Source organism: Suncus etruscus, chromosome 2 (assembly GCF_024139225.1).
Source record: "Suncus etruscus isolate mSunEtr1 chromosome 2, mSunEtr1.pri.cur, whole genome shotgun sequence".
Lineage (NCBI taxonomy): Eukaryota > Metazoa > Chordata > Mammalia > Eulipotyphla > Soricidae > Suncus > Suncus etruscus.
The window spans coordinates 49,374,403-49,396,372 of record NC_064849.1 but is presented as its reverse complement, the minus strand read 5'-3'; positions in this window follow the sequence as shown (position 1 = coordinate 49,396,372).

Sequence of the window (21,970 nt, the reverse complement as noted above, 5' to 3'; positions counted from 1 at the left end):
AGAAAATGTATTTATAGCATAAACATATACACACTAGTATATGTGTACAATCAGCTACTAATTGGATCTTTTGCTTGCTGCTCTATCCCAGAAAAGACTTGTTTCTGATTGAAATCACTGGGACTATTTTAGAATGGGAGGTAGAGCTTCTTCCTACTAGTTTCCAGCAGCCTCCACCCCCTAACCTGTGCCATATTAAGGGTTCACACCACAATTTCTAATGAGCATAGCAACATAGACAGCCACATGAAATATATACTCAAATTACACACTGATATGTTATTCTTTTTGTCATTCTTTGATATTGGGAGAAAATAAACATAGTCGCCTTCAGCCTAATCCTTCAGCATCTTCCACAAGAGGTAACTTCAAATATTCAGTTTCAAACATAGCAAGAACTTTATGAAAATAGGGAAAACAATGAGAAGCCCATGAAGCTCAGTAAGTGAAAACATGTCACTAGAGACAAAAAACACCAATCAGTTCAGTAAATCCTCAGATAATGTTATGCCATGATAAGGATACATGATAAGCTGAAAGAAACAATAGTACACGTAGTCAAGCACAAGAAAATATAAGAATAAATAAAAGTTACTGAAATCAGAAATTAAGATCATGGTAGGTGAATAAAAAAAGTCCAACAAAATCTTTGAATAGCCAAATAGCAGCAGCTAAGCAAAAGATTAAGGAACTTCAAGATGAAAAGGAAATTGCTGGGAATCAGTAGAAGACAGAAATTAGTCTGAAAAATAAATGCGATAGAAATATACAATGAGTTCAGAAGGAATACTTTAAGAATCACCAGTGTTTCTGAAGAACGTGAAGGCAAATGTATTGAAGAAACAATAGCTAAAGATGTCATTGATAAAAAATTCTCAGACTTGCTGATTACGAGTACGGAGATCCAAGAAGCCTAAAGACTCCCAGTGAAAATAAACCCAATTAAGAAAACTCCAACACATGTTATAATCAAAATTATAAAATTCAAAGCTAGTTGTAAAATTCAGAAAGCAGCAAGATCATAAAAAGAATTTATACAAAGGGGCCAGAGAGATAGTATGGAGATATGGCATTTGCCTTGCATGCAGAAGATCGGTGGTTCGAATTCCAGCATCCCATATGGTCCCCTGAGCCTGCCAGGATCAATTTCTGAGCATAGAGCCAGGAGTAACCCCTGAGGACTGCCATGTGTGACCCAAAAACAAACAAACAAAAAAAGGAAAAAAATAATTCACACAAAAAACAAAGCTCAGAAGAACAAGTGGAAATATATGATACACTAAATAAAAATTATGAGGAAAATATTCCAGGAAAAAGAGGGAAAGTGTAGATAATTCCAAGGAGATAGGGGTTAACAGAATCAAATGGTTGAGTGACTAAATTTGAAAGATGACACTGGATATGACAAGAGAAGAACAAGAACAGTTTTATTGGAATGGTAAACAAAATGGTCAAAAGAAAAATAAAATAAAAAATGGGCTATAGATTGAATATGAGGGAAAGAGGTCAATTCTTAAATGATTTTTTGTTTTTGCCCTAAGGCAAGAAAACAAGAGATATGTGTAGCTCAAGGGTTCATAATTATACCTTTAGAAATAATAGAATATAATTGTATTTTTAGGACAATTCCTAAAACTGGTGTGCTGGGTATTGAGCTATTTAATATATTTTGATTCCTTTTTGGGTATTGTTATAATGATCTTTTAAAACCAACTATGGCTTTTATGTTTGTTATTGAGCTATTACATTTTTCAATTCCTTTTTGGGTGTTGTTATAATTTTGTTTTTAAACCAACTATGGCATTGAAATGTCTAAACCTGTCTAGAAGTGCCTAGAGAAACACTTCAGATAAAGGGCAATTTAAGAACAAATTCCTACTGCTGCTGCATGACATGTGGCTAGATATATAAGATGAGTTTAAATTATGGCAAAACAGTGGAAAACACTTTGTATCTTTGCTGACTCTAAGAAGGAAAACAACCTCTCTCTGCAAAGCAGGCTTTCCCTACTGAAATTCTATCAAGTACATTTAGCAGGACATGAAAAAAAAATATATCCAGTAACATGTTGATATGTTTATAATGAACTTATTTTATAGATTGTGAAAGATGAATTCCAATACTGTACTTGATTTTTCTGGCATATGTATTGTGTAAAAGAGCTCTTAGAGGCACACGTTTATAATCATTCCAGGAAGCTTAAGAGGGAATGGCACCAAAATGAGACTATAGCTGAACATATAAGTAGGAAAAAAAATCCTTTTCTCAAAAATGAAGATATACCATAACAACATTCAAGGAAAATTGCATTCCTTGAGGGACTCTACATTCATTCTCACAGAAAAAAATAAAGTGAACTGTAGTTTAACATTTCATTTGGAGCATCATAGGCTATATAGACTTTGAATAAACTTATTTTTTCAAGTACTGAAGTGGCAGCTCATCATGCCTTCTATTATTGGTATTCCTTCCCAATCTAGCACTACTGGAGGGTGTTTTATTTAACCTGTGAAGAGTTTCTAGATGGAAGTGTTGTCCTTGATGCATTTTTAAAATTTACATTTCTGTTTTCTTTAAACGTGAAGTAGCAGATCAAATTCTAGAGTGAAAATAGCAGGATAAAATTGTGGCATCTACTCACAAAAGTTCAAGGATATGAAGCTCAGCTCAGCTCATAGATATGTCTGTCACCTGTCTTGTCAACACTGAAGAAGTAAGCTGAGTTAGCTAGAACCTTAGTAATGTCCATTATCAATGACTGGGAATAATTTATGATATATATTTTGTAGAATATTACTCTGCATGTAAAAAAAGATAAAATTGTGAGGTGATTTGAAAAGTGAAACAAATAAGGAAGTTGAAAACAGTTATTCACCAGAGGTGATACAAACTAGAACCTTGTAATGCTTATGAAGCTTGCTCTAGATAAAAAAATTCTGTAGTTGTATAATATTCCTTCTAGCTGAATTTTTGTTGCCACAGAACTTCAGAGCAAATGTCCGAAAGGTAGGGCTTTTGCCTTGCACACAACCCATCTGTGTTCTATTCTTCGCATTCCATATTATACCCTGAGAACTGCTAGGAATAATTCCTTAATACAGAGCCAGGAGTAACTCTTGATCATCACTGATTATGACCTAAAAACCTAAAATGGAAGAGATTGTTATCACTCATTAATAAAGTGACTTTTCTATTGGCAAAAAGCTTAGTTTGACTGTGGACTCTATTCTCATTAAAATAAGAAGGTAGCTATTGATTTACCTAGGGATCTATACATAAGAAAGAAAAAGCTTTTAGTTGCTGACTCTTTCCTGTTTTAGATATCATGATTAGCATATTCAATATGTCTTAATGGAACACTTCCTTCACCACCCTGTCAAGTTTATGTTATTTTATTTTCATCTATTTAAAAATTATCATTTTGATTATTTATTATTGATTTATATTGAATTTCAGGAGCTCAGCTTCAAACTTCCATATGTGCATAATTCACATCATTCTTATCACCAAAGTTTCAGTGACTTCTAACTCCCAAAAGACTCTCCTATTCATCTATCACTTCTTCATATTCTTTCCAGTAACCACCATCTTTTTCTTTCCCTATTAATTTTCTTAGTTATTAAAATTCCACATACAAAGGAAACCTCTGGTGATAACTTGTTTTACTTCCTTATTTTTTCACTTTTCAAATCACCTCACACTTTTATCTTTTTCAAATGGCAGATTAATATTCTACTGAATATATATCATAGATTATTCCCAGTCATTGATAATGGACATGTAAGTTGACTCATGTTTTAGTTATTATGATTAATAAATGCTCTTATGAAAAAAAAAGGTAAAAATATCCTTTAGGGTAAATATTTTCATGTCCTCATAAAATATATGAGCAGTATTTAGATAATATGAATTTCAACTTTTATTTTTTTATTTACTTATTTGGTTTTTTGGGTCACATCTGGCAATGCTCAGGAGTTTCTCCTGGCTAGGTACTTGGGGAGATGGGCTAGAGGAACCAAATTGGATGCTCGGGATTGGTGGTGTGCAATGCATGTGCCTTACTCACAGTGTTATCATTGAAGAGTCCTCTACTTTTTTTTTTAAAAGTTTTTCATACTACTTATACAGTTTATACTCATTCACATCAGTAGTTTAGTGAGGATTCCAACACTTGTTTCAAATATTTTTGATAGAGGTTTATTATCACTGGTGGTGAGGTAATATTTGATTGTGGTTTTCTATTTACTTGGTAATATGTCAGGAGCCAAAGTTCTAGTAAGGTCAAAGTTAAGGAAAGTCTGTTAGGAAAGTCTGGCCTGTAGAAAAGCTCACCTGAAGCAAATAGTTCTAGTAAAGTCAAAGCTAAGGGAAGTCCTGTTAGGAAAACTTACCTGAAGCATTTTCTCTAGGCAATAAAACAATCATAGATGCTTTACTAGGCTCGAAGGGTGTTATTGTGACAAGTGGCACTTGGAAACATCCTGACCTTTCTGAGAAAGGAATGTTGACAGTTTTATTGTACATTTTTCTATGGTTTAATAACCTCCTGTTATCACAATTTGCCCACCCATATTTGCCTGTTAGACTAGTCTGTAACTTATTTAAGGTGCTTTTGCTGTTTTTCCCCTAGAAATACTCATAAGAAAAGTGTCCCGCAGGTTGGGACAGTAATAAATAATTTTAAATACCTTTTTTTTTCTTTTTTATCTTTTTTTAAGGGGAATACCCATCACCAACTATGTCCTCCCCCCATTCCAGTTCCCTTTCTACAACCCATATACCCCACCATCACCCCCCGGGCTGCTAGAGTTGGTGGACCCCTCTTTGTCTTGCTTACTACTAGTGATCTCATATCTGTTTGGTCCTGGAACCCTCGTTTCCCCTTCCATTTAAGGGGCAGAGCTAGAAAAATTGAGGTATGTGGTTTTGTTTGAAGGCAAGAAAAGCAATAGAATGGGGTACAAAATAAGAGGGAAATAAATTCTGGTCTTTTTCTATTTCTTTATTTTGTTGATTGCTTTTTTTGCTATTGGATTGTTTGATTTCTTACCACTATCTTTGAAAAAGTTCATCTTTTTTTTTTTTTTACTTGCATTTTGCTATAGAATATTTGCTTACATGTCTGGTTAATTATTTCTTCTTCTTCTTCTTCTTCTTCTTCTTCTTCTTCTTCTTCTTCTTCTTCTTCTTCTTCTTCTTCTTCTTCTTCCTTCTCCTCCTTCTTCTTCTTCTCCTCCTCCTCCTTCTTCTCCTCCTCCTCGTCCTCGTCGTCCTCCTCCTCCTCTTCCTTCTTTTTCTTCTTCTTTTCTTCTTTGGCATGTAGTACTGTGTGGCTTCAGTTTGGGATTCTCTTTTGTTTCTATCATAGGCGAGGAAGGTGATGTCTATGAGGAGATTAATAATCTCAGTTTATTACAATGTTACCTGTGTGTGTATGTGTAATGAGAGGGAAAAACCCAGAAAGAGAACTCCAGAAGGCTAATTCTAATGCTTATTGGTGTGAAAGTAAATGTAATGGCTCTCCTTCTCTGAACAGCAATTTGATATTGTGATATTCCCTGAAAATGTGGAAGGACTAAAACACTTGGACTCAAATTTTGTGTATGTATGTGTTGTGTTTGTGTGTGCATATGAGATGTGTGTGTATGTGTTTGGTGCTGCTTTTGCTCCAGTGTTGTATTTCCATGTATCAAGTCTTTTGGCTCTTCATGGAAAGTGGATAATTTTTTTCTCCAATATGGTCCTCTTAGAACAAGGTCATGTTTGCCAATATTAATCATTATTAGTATACCTTGTTGTACTCTGGTTATTGGTGTCCTTCTGTCCTATAATGGAAAGATTATTTGTCAGCATCTATTCTACCATTTGGATATAATATCTTCTTTCTCTATTAGTCCTCAGATAATGCAGACATTGGGTAAAATTAATCAGAATGTGTAAGACTTTATTTATTTATTTATTTATTTTTGGGTTTTGAGCCACACCCAGTGACACTCAGGGGTTACTCTTGGCTATGCTTTCAGAAATTGCTCCTGGCTTGGGGAATCATATGGTACTCCAGGGGATCGAACCAAGGTCTGTCTTGGTCAACCGTGTTTTAAGGCAAATGCCCTACCACTGTGCCATGACTCCTGAAATGTGTAAAGACTTTATAAGAAGAAAAAAGGGACATGGCAATTTTATGAGATTAAAACTCAGATTAAAACTCTGTTTTTGCTATTTGTATATCTTTGGGGAAAAAACCCCTAAACATATTTGTTTTTGAGAAAGATCCTAAAGAACAGAGGTGACATTAACTTCCACACAGGATTGCTCTGATTATCCTTAAAAAAAAAAAAAAAAAGACAAAGCAGAAGTCTTCCACAAACCACGAAAGCAGCAAGGGGAGAGTAAATGATCATGCAAGGAGTCTAGAGTTAATCCCATACAGTATACTTCAGGGGTGGAGAAATCCTGTATCTCTAGGTCAAGGGAATTCCCTCTACATTATCCCCATTAGTTACTGTGCCTATGCAGGGGGATAAAGAAAAGAAGAAAAAAAAAAAGCACAAAACAATCATTTTTCCACATGTTTATCGATTGATCGATTTTTTTTGATGTCTTTATTTTGGTGTGGAGACTACGGTTGATGTCTCCAATATTATTTTATATTATTTTGTCTTGTCTTTCTCTTTCTTTTTGCACTTGAGCATGATTTGATTGCAGAACTGATACTATTGTGTGGTGCCTGTCTTTATTGCTGTAGTGCTCACCTGTTATTTAATTCGATATTTTTTTCTGTATTGTTGTGGTATCTCAATTACCTTTTTCACGTCCTCTCTCAAACTGAGGTTGGAAGCCTCTAGAGGGACTCTGCCCATTTTCAGCGTATTTCACTTTTGACTTCTTTTTTCCCCTCTTATTTTGTATCCAATCTATTGCTTTTCTTTCCTTCAAACAAAACCACATACCTCGATTTTTCTAGCTCTGCCTCTTAAATAGAGGGGGAAACAAGGGAGGGTTCCAGGACCAAACAGATATGTGATCACTAATAGTAAGCCAGACAAAGAGGGGTCCACCTTACTCTCGCAGCCCGGGGGTGATGGTGGGGTATATGGGTTGTAGAAAGGGAACTGGAATGGGGGAGGACATAGTTGGTGATGGGTATTCCCCCTGATTCAATGTTAATATATACCTAAAATACTACAGTGAAAGATATGTAAGTCATTATGGAAAAAATTGTGTTTTTAATCAGAAACTTTCTTTGACTTACATGTATTATTATTATATCAATTATATTATATGTGATGTCACTATATTATGTTATGTTAGTTTACCTCATTATGTTAATCAATTTTGTCTCTTGAATAAATTCTTACAATAAAAAAAGAAAGAAAAAAAAGTGGTTGGAGCACTTTGATAGCTTTGGCTATAATCCTATATCCTTATTCATATTTAGGCACAGAAAGTTTTTTCTACCTTCTGTGCCAAGTGAAATGTTTTAGTCAGTTCAGGCTGTTTGAACAGAGCACCACAGATTGAATTTTCTGGTGCATTGGGTGGTATTAGTAGAAGCAATTTTTGACAATAGAGATGGAATGTCCAAGATGAGGATGCCATCATAGTTGAGATCTGTTTGTGGATTCTCTTCATTATTTTCTGCCTTCTTGCTGTGGCTTCACTTGGTAGAGAGAACATAGACCTTCTGGCTTTTTGTTCTTCCTTTAAGATTACTAATTATCAGTCCCTACTGACTTCATTTTAACCTTCCTAAAGGTCACATATCCTAATACCAAAACAATAAAGTCGTAGTTTAAAGTATATATTTTTGAATTCATAATAAGAGCAAATGACAGTTTCCCTTGGAGAGCCTATTTCTTAATCCTAAAGATTTGGGAAAAAAAACCATCATCCTTAAGATTAGTGCTTCCTAGTTTTATCTTGAATTTAAGTTTTATTTTTAAGATAATGTATATATATATTAAGGAAAAAAACAGATAGAAAAAAGAAACAAAACAAAATCAAAGGAAACCAAAACATAACAAAACAATGTGAATATAGGTATTTTGTTGCCATTTGCCTCTTTGTGATTTTACAATGCAGAAAAACAGTTTCTCAGAACTAAATTACAGAAAATTTAAGGTTTCACCAGATTAATCAAGTTTTAATAGCATGGTTCTATAGAAGACAATGAATAATTACACAAATTACAAAACATAAAAGTGAACCAAAATATGATGAGTAAAGGCAATTTATTAGTCCTTTTCCATGCTTCATTGTATAACTTGATATAAGCCGAGAATTGCAATTAGATTGACTTCCGCTCCTTCGTGGGTAGGCAGTCAATGGAGGAATCTTTTGATCTTTTTATTCATTTTGTATTAAAACTATAGCACTTCTAATTTATAGACATATTGTGAATGTCAAGGAAATGTCACCGAAATCATTGAAATACAGTGAAATTCATCCGTTATATTTAAGTAACAGGTTGCCCTGGGCTTCAAGGGAAGCAAACTTAAATGGAATTGGAATTTTGACTGCTCAGTTTTAGCACTTTAAAGACAGAATAATCAAGGTGAATTCTTGGAAAGATTCTGAGGATAGAAAGGTAACTGTGAAGTATTTTTGGATGAGCCAGTAAGTGACAGATTGGCATATGGTTTGCATTTCAGACCCTGATTTGTTGGGTTTAATGTAAGCTGCTTTTTTTCTTCTTTAAATTGAAGCTCAAATCCTAGAATGGGGACACTTAAATGAACCCTCTGGGTCATTTAGGCATCTATTTCAGCCTCCCTCTGAGGACTTCAATAGTTGCTTATAAAAAATGAGTTTTGTATATTTCTGTCAATGTCCAAGAAAAATTTGATCATTCTATGGATTTTTCCCAATACATTTCTTTTTTTGGTTTTTGGTCATACCCAGTGTGCTCAGGGGTTACTCCTGGTTCTGCTCAGAAGTTGCTCCTGGCAGGCATGTGATATGGGATGCTGAAATTCCAACCATCATTTGTTCAAATTAGCTGCATGCAAGGAAAGCTCTACCGCTGTGCTATCTCTCTGGCCCAAGATTATATTTCAATACTTTAACTAGATTATATTATTTGATGATTTTCCCTTTACTTTCCAGTACTATGTAGTGTCTCACATGCAAACTTTATAGGGTGAACTGTCAAGATTTTATCTTTTGGGGAGGGGGTTTGGTCACACCTGGTGGCACTTAGAGGACAATATGGGATGCTGGGTTGGAACCTGGGTCCACCCAGAGTCAGCTGTGTGCAAGGCAAATGCCCTACAGCTGTGCTATCACTCAGGCCCTTTGATGTTTATCTTCAGAAGGGAAACCAGTCTAAGTTTTTCTTTTGATCTACATTCTAATCTTTAGTTGCCCATTTCATGACACCCAGCTATTATCCAAAACAAAAGCATTTCCCCAATTTCCTCTTTCCTTTTTACCTATTCCTTTGATATGTAAAAGTCCACCTGAACCTCACTTCATCTCCCCACCTGGTTAAATTGCACTGGGAGAATTAAGAAAGGTTAGTCTGTCTTGGTGCACAGAGACCATGAGGCAGGAGTCACTGACTTGCTTTCTTCTTTGCAGCTACTTTTCTTTGACATGTTCACCTGGGGTTGGAAAAACAGTGGGGTTTTATTTTATGGCATGAGGGGGTGATTACACAACGTCGAGATTTATTTTACATACATAACATCTCTAAGTTATGTAATTTCTTAAGTGAGGATACTAATGCCAACCATGCCTGATTTTGGGAAGAATGAATAGATATAGTGCATGTGGAATAGATTGGATCCCAAAAAAGCCCTCTGGAAATATAACTAAATACATCTTTTTGCCATCAAAATATTTACGTTCTTAGAATTGAGGTTATACATGTCAAATATTAACAGCTATTCCTGTCTTAATGCTTAAGAATTGCTCTTAGTACTAAGGGATCATGAGGATTTAAAATATGAGATAAAACAAGCAATTTATACACCCCACTCTTTTTTAGTTATAGTATCAGCAAGCAAACTGGAAATAATATACACCAAGAATATGTTTATACAAAGTATATGTGTGTTGTGTCTATGTAGTATTTATATGTATGTTTTTTGTGGTTCTGAGGCTATACTCACTAGTACTTAGGGACTGCTGCTAACTATGTGCGTGGGGATAACTCATGGTGATGCTTAAGAAATCATGCAGTACTGGGAATCAAACCTTTGCTTGTTATATGTAAAGTATGCACTTATCTTTCCAGGATTTTTTTTATAATAGGAGTTTAAATAAAGTATCTTATATTAGGATACAATTAGAGGAACATACATGCATAAAGGAGATTTATTATAAAAATTGACTTATTCAGTATGTGAATTGGCTCTCCAAGTCTGAAATGCATAGGGCAGGCTTTCAGTAGGAGCAGAATATGAAATGACTGTCTTTCAGTACAACCTAGATGAGTTTGGATTTAATTAGACAGAACCATAGCCTTAAGAGGGCCATTACACCAACTACTTGGTTTCTCTGAATACTTTTATTCATAGGAACTGGTAGATTTGAACAATAAGCTAATATTTATTTATTTCTTATAGTTTTAATATATTTTAGATGAGTGGTCAATGTGTGAAGTGCCGAGACATGTCTGTTAATGACTTTCATGCGCAGGGATCTCCTGCTTTCTCTGTAGAGAACAGGCAATTAGAGAGATTAGACATCAGTTGGACTGATAGCTCTGAAAACCCAATAAGCTAATATTTAAAAATAGGTATCCACTGAGGGCTCATGGGGACATAACCAGTAGTAATAATAAGTAATGCTTTGGGTGGACAGGTAGAATATACAGTACTAAGAATTGAACTCAGGAATTTACACATGTTAGGCATGTGTTCTATCATTTGGACCATTTCCCTGACCCCTAAAGAAAAGATACTTTTACTCTAGTAAAATATGAAGCCCAGTATTTTTTAAAACAAATTGTCTAAAAAGTGGAAAAGAAAATTTTTTACTTGATTAAAGCAAATATAAAAATAATGTTTAATATTTGATTCAGAAGTTTACATTTTTCTTGCATATAGATCAATACTTGGTGTCTTCTGCAAAGATGTAAATACCAGAAGGGCAGGTGTTTGCTGCTTTTTTTTCTGACTCCCTTGAATCATGTTTAAATACAGCTTTGTGCAAGGGTTTATTTTATTTTATTTATTGAAATCATTGTGATTTACAAAGTACTTCATAGTTGGATTTAGATATATAGTAAATCAGGGCATTCCCACCACCAGTGTCAACCTCCCTTCACCAATGTTCCCAAGATTGCATCCTATACCCTTTGCCCCCTGGCCTGTAAGTATAACATGCCCAGTTTAAGTTTAGATTGTTACAGTTTGGATCTCTTGATTCTATTGTTGTTGACTTTGGATATTTAGTTCTATTTTTTCTTCATCAAAGCACCTGATATTATTTGGCTCCTGACCCCCATTCTTTCTTTTTTTTTACTTCTTAATTTTATAGAAAAATGCATATATATGAGGAAAAACAAAGTAAACCATATCCCAAGGTAAAAGAAAGGAGCCCTAACTAAAAGATTTTAAAAAAAGGAGGGTGGCAGTTTTTTGTGTATGTGCAGCAAAAGTTGGAAAAAACAGAAAGGAAAAATATATGGCTTAAAAATGATGAATCATCCTGCCTTAAGATCAACTATAATCTCCAGGCATACCAAATTGTCTAATTCAAATACCAAATTGTCTAATTCAAAATTTTTCTACATGGTTCCAGGAAAAGTTCTCCTCAATCATAGTTGTTGCAGTCAGGCTTCTGTAATTAGAGATCTTGTTTTTGTTCAGATCCTATGCCAAAGTCAGGGTGTCATGAAATGTCTTATGGTTTCGTCTCACCATTAGGTGGCAAGGCATGGAAACCTGCCCTGAAAGCAAGATGTTGCTGTTTCTGAGACATCAGAGTGTCATATGAACCCATCCTGGAGCAAGTAGTGCCAGGACAACATTAGGGGCTTCCCCAGTAGATGTCCCATTCCTGGTGCTGGTGCAGGAAATCAATTCAGTTCCAAAGATGATATCCAAGGTTCTGGGGAAAAGGGCCAATGTTTTATCGACTGAATCCTAAGTAGCTACATTACAAATGTTCAGGGTGAAAGACCTCTTGCAATATACAATTTATGAGTTCCTATTCCTCTTAGATAAGAACTTCTTTCTATACCTAAGATTTCAATAATTTCTTCCAAAAAAGATTTGAACCATACTTTTATTAAAACAAAAAATCAAATAGTTCATTTGACTTTCTTTCAACTTCATTTGAGTCTTGCACAGAGTTTATGGTTGAGAGTAAACTGAGAATAGAAATTCAACCTGTCCTTAGACCATCTTGCTTCACTTAGCTTCATTTTCCAGGCTTCTTCCAGGATTACAAGAACACTGTGACCTCAATAAATCAAACCACATCATTTGGGCCTTTCGCCTTTTCTTCTAATTTCTAGTGCAATAAAACATAAGCCATATAATACTTTAATAAAAGTGAAATAAACAACAAACCGTAGCCACATACGTTTTTCAAGATATATTGCTTATAAATTTAATTGTTCCACTCTGTCTGCATCAGAATATTCAACCACTGGTCTATATAGCAGTGCACTTTGCAGGTGTAGACAGGTTGAAAACCACTGGTCTACTACTTAGGTTTTCACTGCTGGCCCATGAACTGATTTCATGATTTTATGAAGAACAGATGTAATTCCAAAGGTAAAAAATAGTTAAAAAATGCTCCTCTATGGAACCCAAATTTGATGCCTGTTCACTCAATGCTATGAGGCATGTGCTCAGAGGCTTTACTTTGGCTTGAGGGCTTTACATTATTTAAGAGATAAAAACACAGTAATACCAATATACACAGTATGCAAACAAAGACAAGTTTCACTTTTCCATCTCCAAACATTTTTTATACACTATTACTCTTCTGATTTTTATTTACAGGTAAATTGTATGTGAACTGATAAAATTTTCACAGCCTCATTGAAAGTCACAAATATGCCCTGTTTCTACAAATTCATTGGCACTAAAATTAATGATACAATTAAAATGTGCTTATACTGCATAGAAGAAAAACACATGGCAGAAGGGAGCAAAGGTATTTCTTCTTTTTCTGGGTAAAATAGAAACACATAAATTATACTTTTATTACACAGTTATCCATTTTAATGATCTCAAAGACAATATAAAAAGAAGAGTGCATTATTTTAGACGAATGATAGAGAAACATATAGACTTCAACAAATTTTAAAGGCACTATATTTATTCCCCTTAGATCTGCCATTAACACTGACAAATATAGAAAGTTCTTTAATTCAGTATTAAAAACTGGTACAGGTAGTAATCTCAAATTGCATAGCATTCCAATGATTTTATAGGTTGTAACTTAAAACACTTCAAGTCTACAGCATAAATATGAGAAAAGATCTACATTGCTGCTTTCTTCAACTCTTCCCATAAGAAATTCATAAAAGCTTTGATAAAACCATATCTCAAGATATGCAAATCAGGACTGACAAGACAATACCACATATTATAACTAATTCCAGTTGCACTTCATATAAGATGCAGAATGTCTTGGAAACAAGTCTCTAAATTATAAAAAGAATAATAATCTTAGGAAGTATGCTTGCAGCTCCAGAGGCAGGAGTTTAAACCTGGATATGTTAGTAGTCTAGACATTTGGTCTCAGAGGTTTATAATTTCCAACTCACAGACTTTCATGGGCCTACAACTGCTGAGGGTCTACTCTGTGTCAAAATTTTAATAGAAGATTTCACTTCTCTTAATACATTTAAACTTCATGCCAGCACAAAAATCCCTTATTATCTTCATATTACAGATAAGGGAACTGTGGCCCAGAGTTTAAAGAATCTTGCCAAAGTCACACTGAGGAAATAGAGTTAGGATTTAACACTTATCATTTATTTCTACAAGCAGTATTTCATCCTTAGTATCAGGGTCTTCCCAAGAAGATTGGAAAGGATATAGAAGAGAGAGAAAAGTCCTGCTAATTAAAAATGGAGGAAGAAGGCAAGAGGTCAGGGATGCTTGTGAGGTGCCAGCATGTTCTCTGCCAGAACCTATATGCTGGGTACAGGAATGTGCTACCTTGTGAAAATTCATCAAACTGTATCTGAATGGTATATGTTCTTATCTGTATGAATTTTAAGTGACATAAATTAAAATACAAAATCTGAGGTGGGGTCTCCAGAGAAGTAGATTTGCTACTTACTCTGAACCACCTTTGTGTAGCTTTCTTTTTTATTATTTCTTTTTAATTCTTATTTTATTACTTCCCTCCCTCCCTTCCTTCCTTCTTCTCTCCCTCTTTTCCTCCCTCCCTCCTTCCCTTTCTCTCTCCCTCCTTTCATCCCTCCCTTCCTTCCTTTTTCCCTTTTCTTTCTTTTCCTTCCTTCCTTTCCCTTTTCTCTTTCTTCCTTCCTTCCTTTTCCCTTTTCTTTCTTTCTTTCTTTCTTTCTTTCTTTCTTTCTTTCTTTCTTTCTTTCTTTCTTTCTTTCTTTCTTTCTTTCTTTCTTTCTTTCTTTCTTTCTTTCTTTCTTTCTTTCTTTCTTTCTTTCTTTCTTTCTTTCTTTCTTTCTTTCTTTCTTTCTTTCTTTCTTTCTTTCTTTCTTTCATTCTTTCTTTCTCTCTCTCTCTTTCTTTCTTTCTTTCTTTCTTTCTTTCTTTCTTTCTTTCTTTCTTTCTTTCTTTCTTTCTTTCTTTCTTTCTTCTTTCTTTCTCTCTCTTCTTTCTTCTCTCTTTCTTTCTCTCTTTCTTTCTCTCTCTTTCTTTCTCTCTCTTTCTTTCTCTCTCTCTTTCTTCTCTCTTTCTTTCTTCTTTCTTTCTTTCTTTCTTTCTTTCTTTCTTTCTTTCTTTCTTTCTTTCTTTCTTCTTTCTTTCTTTCTTTCTTTCTTCTTTCTTCTTTCTTTCTTCTTTCTTTCTTTCTTTCTTTCTTTCTTTCTTTCTTCTTCTTTCTCTCTCTTTCTCTCTTTCTTTCTTTTCTTTCTCTCCTTTCTTTTTCTTCTCCCTCATTTTTCTGTATTTTAACCACACCCAGTTGTGCTCAGTGTTTATTTCTGGATTTGTGCTCATTCAGGGATCACTCCTGGCAAACTTGGGATCAAATGAAGTGCCATTGATGAAACCTGGGTCAACCATGTTCAAGGCTCAATAAACTGATGGTAATGGGTGAATAGTTTTTCCCATTCTGTGGGTAGTCTTTATATCCTACTCACTGTTTCCTTTGAAGTGCAAAATCTAAGTTTTATGTAGTTCCATTTATTTATTTGTTTCCTCCTTGAATATTCCTTTAGTCTCAATGTCATGGAGTGTTTTGCATACTATTCCCTCTATGTACCTTATGATTTCATGTCTATTATCAAGGTCTTTAATTCATTGTAATTTTACCTTTGTGCATGGTGTTAAGATGAGATCTGACTTCACTTTTTTGAATGTAGTTGACCAGTTATCCCAGTAATACTTGCTTAAGAGGCATTCCTTTCTTCACTTTTTATTTCTTGCTTCTTTATCAAAGAATAATTGTCTGGGAGTCTATCTCAGAATGTTCAATTGATCTGGGGGTCTGTAATTATTTTAATACCATTCTGTTTCTTTTTAAACTTTATAGATTGATTGGTTTCTGTGCCACACCTAGAGGCACTCAGAAATGGCCCCTGGCAGGCTGGGTGACCATATTCAAACTGGTCGGCTGCATGCAAGGCAAATGTGTGCTATCTCTCTGGCTCCAACCATACAGTTTTAATGATTATTGCAATATAGTATAATTTAAAGTTTAGGGAAGTGATGCTTCCAACCTTCTTTTTACTAAGGGTTGCTTTAGCGATTTGTGTGTGTTTATTATTATATCAGGAGTGTTTGATCTATTTACTTGAAAAAATGTCATGGGTATCCTTAGAGGGACTGTAATAAATATGTACAATGATTTGGGAAGTGTTGCCATTTTAATGATGTTAATATTCCCAATTTATGAGCAGGGAATGTCTACATTTTCTTGTGTCCTCTTTTATTTCTTAAAGCAGTGTTTTGTAGTTTTTTTTGTTTGAGTCTTTCACATCTTTAATTAAATTGGCTCCAAGGTACTTTATTTCCTGAGGCAAAATTGTAAATGGGATTTTTTTTTAAAAGCCTCTTTCTTCTATTTCATTATTTTTATATAAAATAACCATAGGTTTTAAGTTGCTAATTTTGTAGTCGGCCATTTTACAAATCCATTGTTTCTAGAAGCTTTTTGGTAGAGTCTTTAGGATTTTTTATTGTAATAATTTATTCAAGAGACCAAAATTAACATATTGAGGTGAACTAGCATAGCATAATATAGTAACATAACATAACATATAGTATAATTAATATAATATAGTACATGTAAGTCAAAGAACATTTCTGATTAAAACACAATTATTTTTGATCATAATGGCTTACATATCTTTCACAGTAGTATTTTCAGCACATATTAACATTGAATCAGGGGAATACCCATCACCAAATATGTCCTCCCCCATCCCAGTTCCCTTTCTGTAACCTATATCCCCCACCAACACCCCCCTGGGCTGCTAGAGTAGGTGGTCCCCTCTTTGTCTAGCTTACTATTAGTGATCATAGATCTGTTTGGTCCTGTTACCTTTCCTTGTTTCCCCCACTATTTAAGAGGCAGAGCTAGATAAATCAAGTTATGTGGTTTTGCTTGAAGGAAAGAAAAGCAATAGATTAGGGTACAAAATAAGAAAAGAAAAAAAAAAGAAGTCAAATACACTGAAAATGGGCAGAGTCCTTCTAGAGGCTTTCAACCTCAGTTTGAGAGAGGATGTGAAAAAGGTAATTGAAACACCACAACAATACAGAAAGAAATATAAAATTAAATATCCAGTGAGCACTACAGCAATAAAGACAAGCACCACTCAATAGTCTCGGTTCTGAAATCAAATCATGCTGGAGTGCAAAAAGAAAGAGAAAGATAAGATAAAATAAAATAATATTGGAGACATCAACTTCAATATCTACACCAAAATAAAGACGTCAAAAAAATCAATCAATCGATAAATAAATATGTGGAAAAATGATTGTTTTGTGCTTTTTTTCCCCTTTTCTTTTTTCCCCTGCATAGGCACAGTAACTATTGGGGATATTGTAGAGGGAATTCCCTTGGCCTAGGAGATACAGGGTTTCTCCACCCCTGAAGTATACTGTCATGGAATTAACTATAGACTCCTTGCATGGAGTCTATGGTGTTGTTTGCTTGGATGATTTTTCTCTAGCCTTTGTTCTGAGTATTCAGGTGTGTTTCTTGTAGGCAGCAGAAGGTTGGGTTCATCTTTTTGATCCATTTAGCCTCTCTGTGTCTCTTAATTGGTGAATTGAGAGAGATGATTGTCATAGGATTTAATGTCATCTTGTGAATAAGTTTAGTGTGTTTGTTGATCTTTCTTGTCTCAAGTAGACTTTTCAGTTTTTTCTTTAAGGCTGTTTTGCTCTGTGAAGTTTTTGAGTTGTTGTTTAACTGTGAAACTATTCTTCCTTCAAACCTAAATATGAGTCAAGTTGGGTGTAGTATTCTTGGTGAATTCTTCATGTCATTCAGTCTTTTTTTTTGGTTTTGGGTCACACCTGGCAGAGTTCAGGGATTACTCTTGACTCTATGCTCAGAAATCGCTCCTGGCAGGCTCAGGGGACCAAATGGGATGTCAGGATTTGAACCACCAACCTTCTGCATGAAAGGCAAATGCCTTACCTCCATGTTATCTTATCTCTCTGGCCCCAGTTTTATTCAGCCTTGTCACAATATCCCACCACTCTCTTCTGGCCTTGAGAGTTTCTTGTGACATGTCTGCTGTAAATCTTATGGATGCTCATTTGAATGTAATTTCCCTTTTTGATCTTGTTGCTTTCAGTATTCTATCTCTATCTGTAGGATTCATCATTGTGACTAGAATGTGTCTTGGGGTGTTTTTCTTTGGGTCTCTTTTAGCTGGGACTCTTTGGTCATGCAATTGCGATGATGTCTTTGTTCATTCTTCCTGTGGATCCCCTTCCTGGGCCTCTGGGACTCCAATGTTTTTTGTTGTTTCTGTTGAGTTTATCAAAGACTTCTATTTTCATTGTTCATATTCTTTGAGTACTTTTTCCATTGTCTGATCATTTTTCTTAAGGTTCTTTTCCAGTCTCTTTTGCTGTATGGAGTTGTTCTGCACTTCATCTTCCAGTTTACTGATTCTATCCTCAGCTGTTGTTACCCTGCTGAAGAGGCTGTCTACTGAGTTTTTCAGTTCAGCTACGATGTTTTGCAGATCTGTTATTTCAGTTTGGAGTTTTCTGATTTCTGTCTTTGTGTTCTGTTCAGCTAGAGCTATATTTTCTTTCATTTCCATGAAGATCCTCCGTATCTCTATCCTAAACTCCTTATTTGAGAATTTAATTAGATGGTTGTTGTTTGGGGTCATCAGAACTATCATCTTCATTCTCTGTGAATGGTGTTTGCTTGTGAGAATTCTCCATTTTAGTGTGATTTTTTTCTGCGTGTTATGGTGGGGTTCATTCATTAGAAAGAGCGCACAGCCACGAAACAAAGTGGAGCTCTTCTGGAGCCTCCAGAAGAGCGATTTTATTGGGCCTTTTTGGTTCGCTCAGGAGAGGTTCAGAAAACAGGACAGTAGAAAAACACGCACAGGCAACATTCAGGTTTCTTGCAGTTGGTAATCATTCAGCAGAGGCAAATTTCTCCAGTCTTTCTCAGATGCGCTGGGACTGTTGCAGCCCAAAAGCAACTTGTGCCTTAACTTCTGTTCTATATCTCAGGCCCTGTTTCTTTTATTACATGATGGAATTGAATTATTTATAGGTTTTGTCTCTTAGGAATCAAGCAGGCTTAAAGCCTGATCCAAGGATCTATTTATAGGCACATCTTTCAATTCTCTTGAGTTAATACATTAGTGTAGAACTGTTGGGTGCTATCATCACAATTTTTACTTAATTTTATAATACACTGTCAGTTCTTTAAAGTGTTTGTATCTTTAGGTCCCATGCTTTTTTATCTGCTGTTTCATATGCCTGAAAAATCTTTCCAGTTTTTGTTTGGTGAATTTACCATTAAAAATCTGTTCTTTAAATTGTAAATCTGTTTGGTGAATTTATCACTTAAAAATTATAGCCTGAGGATCACTTCCTCTAAGAAAGTTTCAAGATAACTGATTGATTATACTCTCTCAGACTTACACTTTGTCATATTTGTTCCTCTCCATTTCTGCTGCTCCTTTTAACCTGTGGAAAGAAAGAGTAGCATCAGATGTACCTTATAAATTCAGAGTGAAATTATTTGTTATGGAAAATACTAGTGTTGTATATTAGATGCCATTTATTTAGTTCGTAAACTACTGAACATGCCAGGCAATATATGAGATAAACTTTTCTATAAAGTACTTAAGAAAATTTGGTGCTAAATATGTTTTCATTGATCGTTGGAGGAATCTGCTATATGAAAGATGTCATGAGGGAATTAAGAAGTTACAGTTGCCAAGTCAGCTCTTTACTCCTCTTTTGGTATATATTGAAACCCAGGGAATGTTAGCATGAATTCACAAGTGACTGAAATGAAGCCTCAACAGGCAAGAAGACCTAAGCAAGAAAAACACATATGGATTAGTTTATATTCAAGGATGCAAAACACCATTTGCCTTAATTCAAATGTTAGAAGATTGGAGCACTAAAGTAAATTATCTTAGTGCTATAATTTTCTTTTTTTTTTTTTGCTAATTTTTGAGCTAAAAATTTTATCTTTAATTTATGACTTTTTTTTTAATCCCGTGTGAAGCTGATCTAAACACTCTGTAAATATTGTGGATTGTGGAACAATATAAGAAAGAACAAAAAAAAGTTCTAAGCAACTGAAAATAGTAATTGTATGCATTTTATATACACTTTGAGTTTTAAAATTTTGTTTGTTTTTTATTTTGTGGTCACACTTAATTGTGCTTTGGGCTTATTCTTGGCTCTGTGCTCAGGGATTACTCTTGGTTGGACTTGGGAGCATGCATATACAGTGCCAGGAATTAAACCCAGGTTGTATGCATGCCAATACAATCACCATTCCCGAGGTATTGTTTTTCTGGTCTTTTATATGCATTTTAAAGTAAAGATTTCATAGCTTTGGGAAATTAGCTCAAGTAGTGTGAAGTACATGGTTAGCATGTAGAGCCCTGAGTTTAGTTGGTGCCATTGCATGCAGAATTACCAGATGTGCTGGAAGCAATCCTCTACCAGGAAGACACTACCATGGCTCTGACATCGACCTGCTCAAAAGAGACTTCCTTTAACACTAAGAAGACTTGACACCAACAACGACCTGCTTACAGGGCAGGGTTCTCTGCATTGCCCTTTAATTGTGAGGTGAAACAAGAGGACGCTCTGCACCATCATGACTGCAATATAGGATATGCAAATTCCAGGATCTTTAATACAGAAACATGATACCAACAACAGAGACTGTGTGAAAAATAAAAGTGTACTGGCACTACAGACAATGACCTGGATTGGACAAACTAGTTTGCCTAGAGCCTAGAGTTGGTCTTATGCCAGGAACTTCAGGGGTAGGGTCTTCTTGTATTTAGGCTAAAGCTTTTCCATTCCATGTCCCTCATATTTTGGTGGGCCTATGTAAACAATAATTGCCACTCTAACACCGTTTTTACTGTGCTCCTTTGACTCTAATCCTTAAGAGAAACAAACCACTTAAACTTTTGAGATTAACTTTAATATGCATATGCATGGAAATGTAAAAAAGTACTTGCCTTCAATGTTTAAGGAGTTACATAAGTGTTATGTCTTTAGATTACTTTGTGTGCTGCTAAGAAATATTATGTACTAGCATCTGGGAACTTGAGGGACAAAGCAATTGTACATAGGTTCTGTTTTATTTTTCTTAATGTTCTTTGGCTGAAAGTTCAAAGTTAAGATATCAGCAATAGAACTACTGAGAATTCTGTTTATGGATAATTGTCCTTCCATTGTAACTTTACCTTGTCCTCTTTCTTTGCATCTTTGTTCTCATAATTAAAAATAAAAAATTAATAAAAAAATGGAAAACACACACACATATAAAAAGAATTACCAGGTGTGATGCTATCTAGTAGTCCAGCAAGCACCAACCAGTCAATCCTGTTACATCGGTGACCTGAGTACCTTGCCTTGAACTACTAGGATTAGTACTAGTTAGTAGCCCCTATGAAAACATAAAGATGTCTCAATAAGAAAATATTTTAATACTATTTAAAAATATATTGATATTTTTGATATTTGTTTTCCTCTTTCACAATTCCCAGGCTGGGAAAAAGAGTTATCATTACTTAGTAATCAGTAGGGTTGATATTAATGTGTAAGCAGTTCTGGAGAGTGGATGAATTTTAAAGATCTCAGCATGAAGAAGTTGAAATATTAAAGGCAGCAGCTGCCTGTAAACGATTGCTATTAGCTTCAATTTACATATTAAAGAGCACAAAACTTCTAAGATTTCTTCATTCTTAACATTTTAATGATCAAGCTGTAAGACAATGCAGCATTTTAAGTGGGTGGCTTTTAGGTTTTATTTTCAGGAATGCTCTAAAGGCAGATGAGCACATTCACATGCTACAAAAAACACCATAGGGAAATATTTATGCAGCACCACTTTTAGTAAATGTACCAGTTTTTCTCAGAACACACATTTGATGCTATTTCTATGAATTTCATTAATAGAGGTTGTTGCTTAAAGCTCTACAAGACCTCTAACAAAGGTTTCTTAAAACTTTTTGTATAAATTAAAATTATATGTAAGATATATTAATTAATTTTATTTTTTAGATATCATTATGTTTTTTTTTTTTTTTTTTTTTTACTTAGATCTATGTTCATTTCATTTAAAAAAAAAATGGCTTTTGGAGCATACCTCACGGTGCAGAGGGTCTATT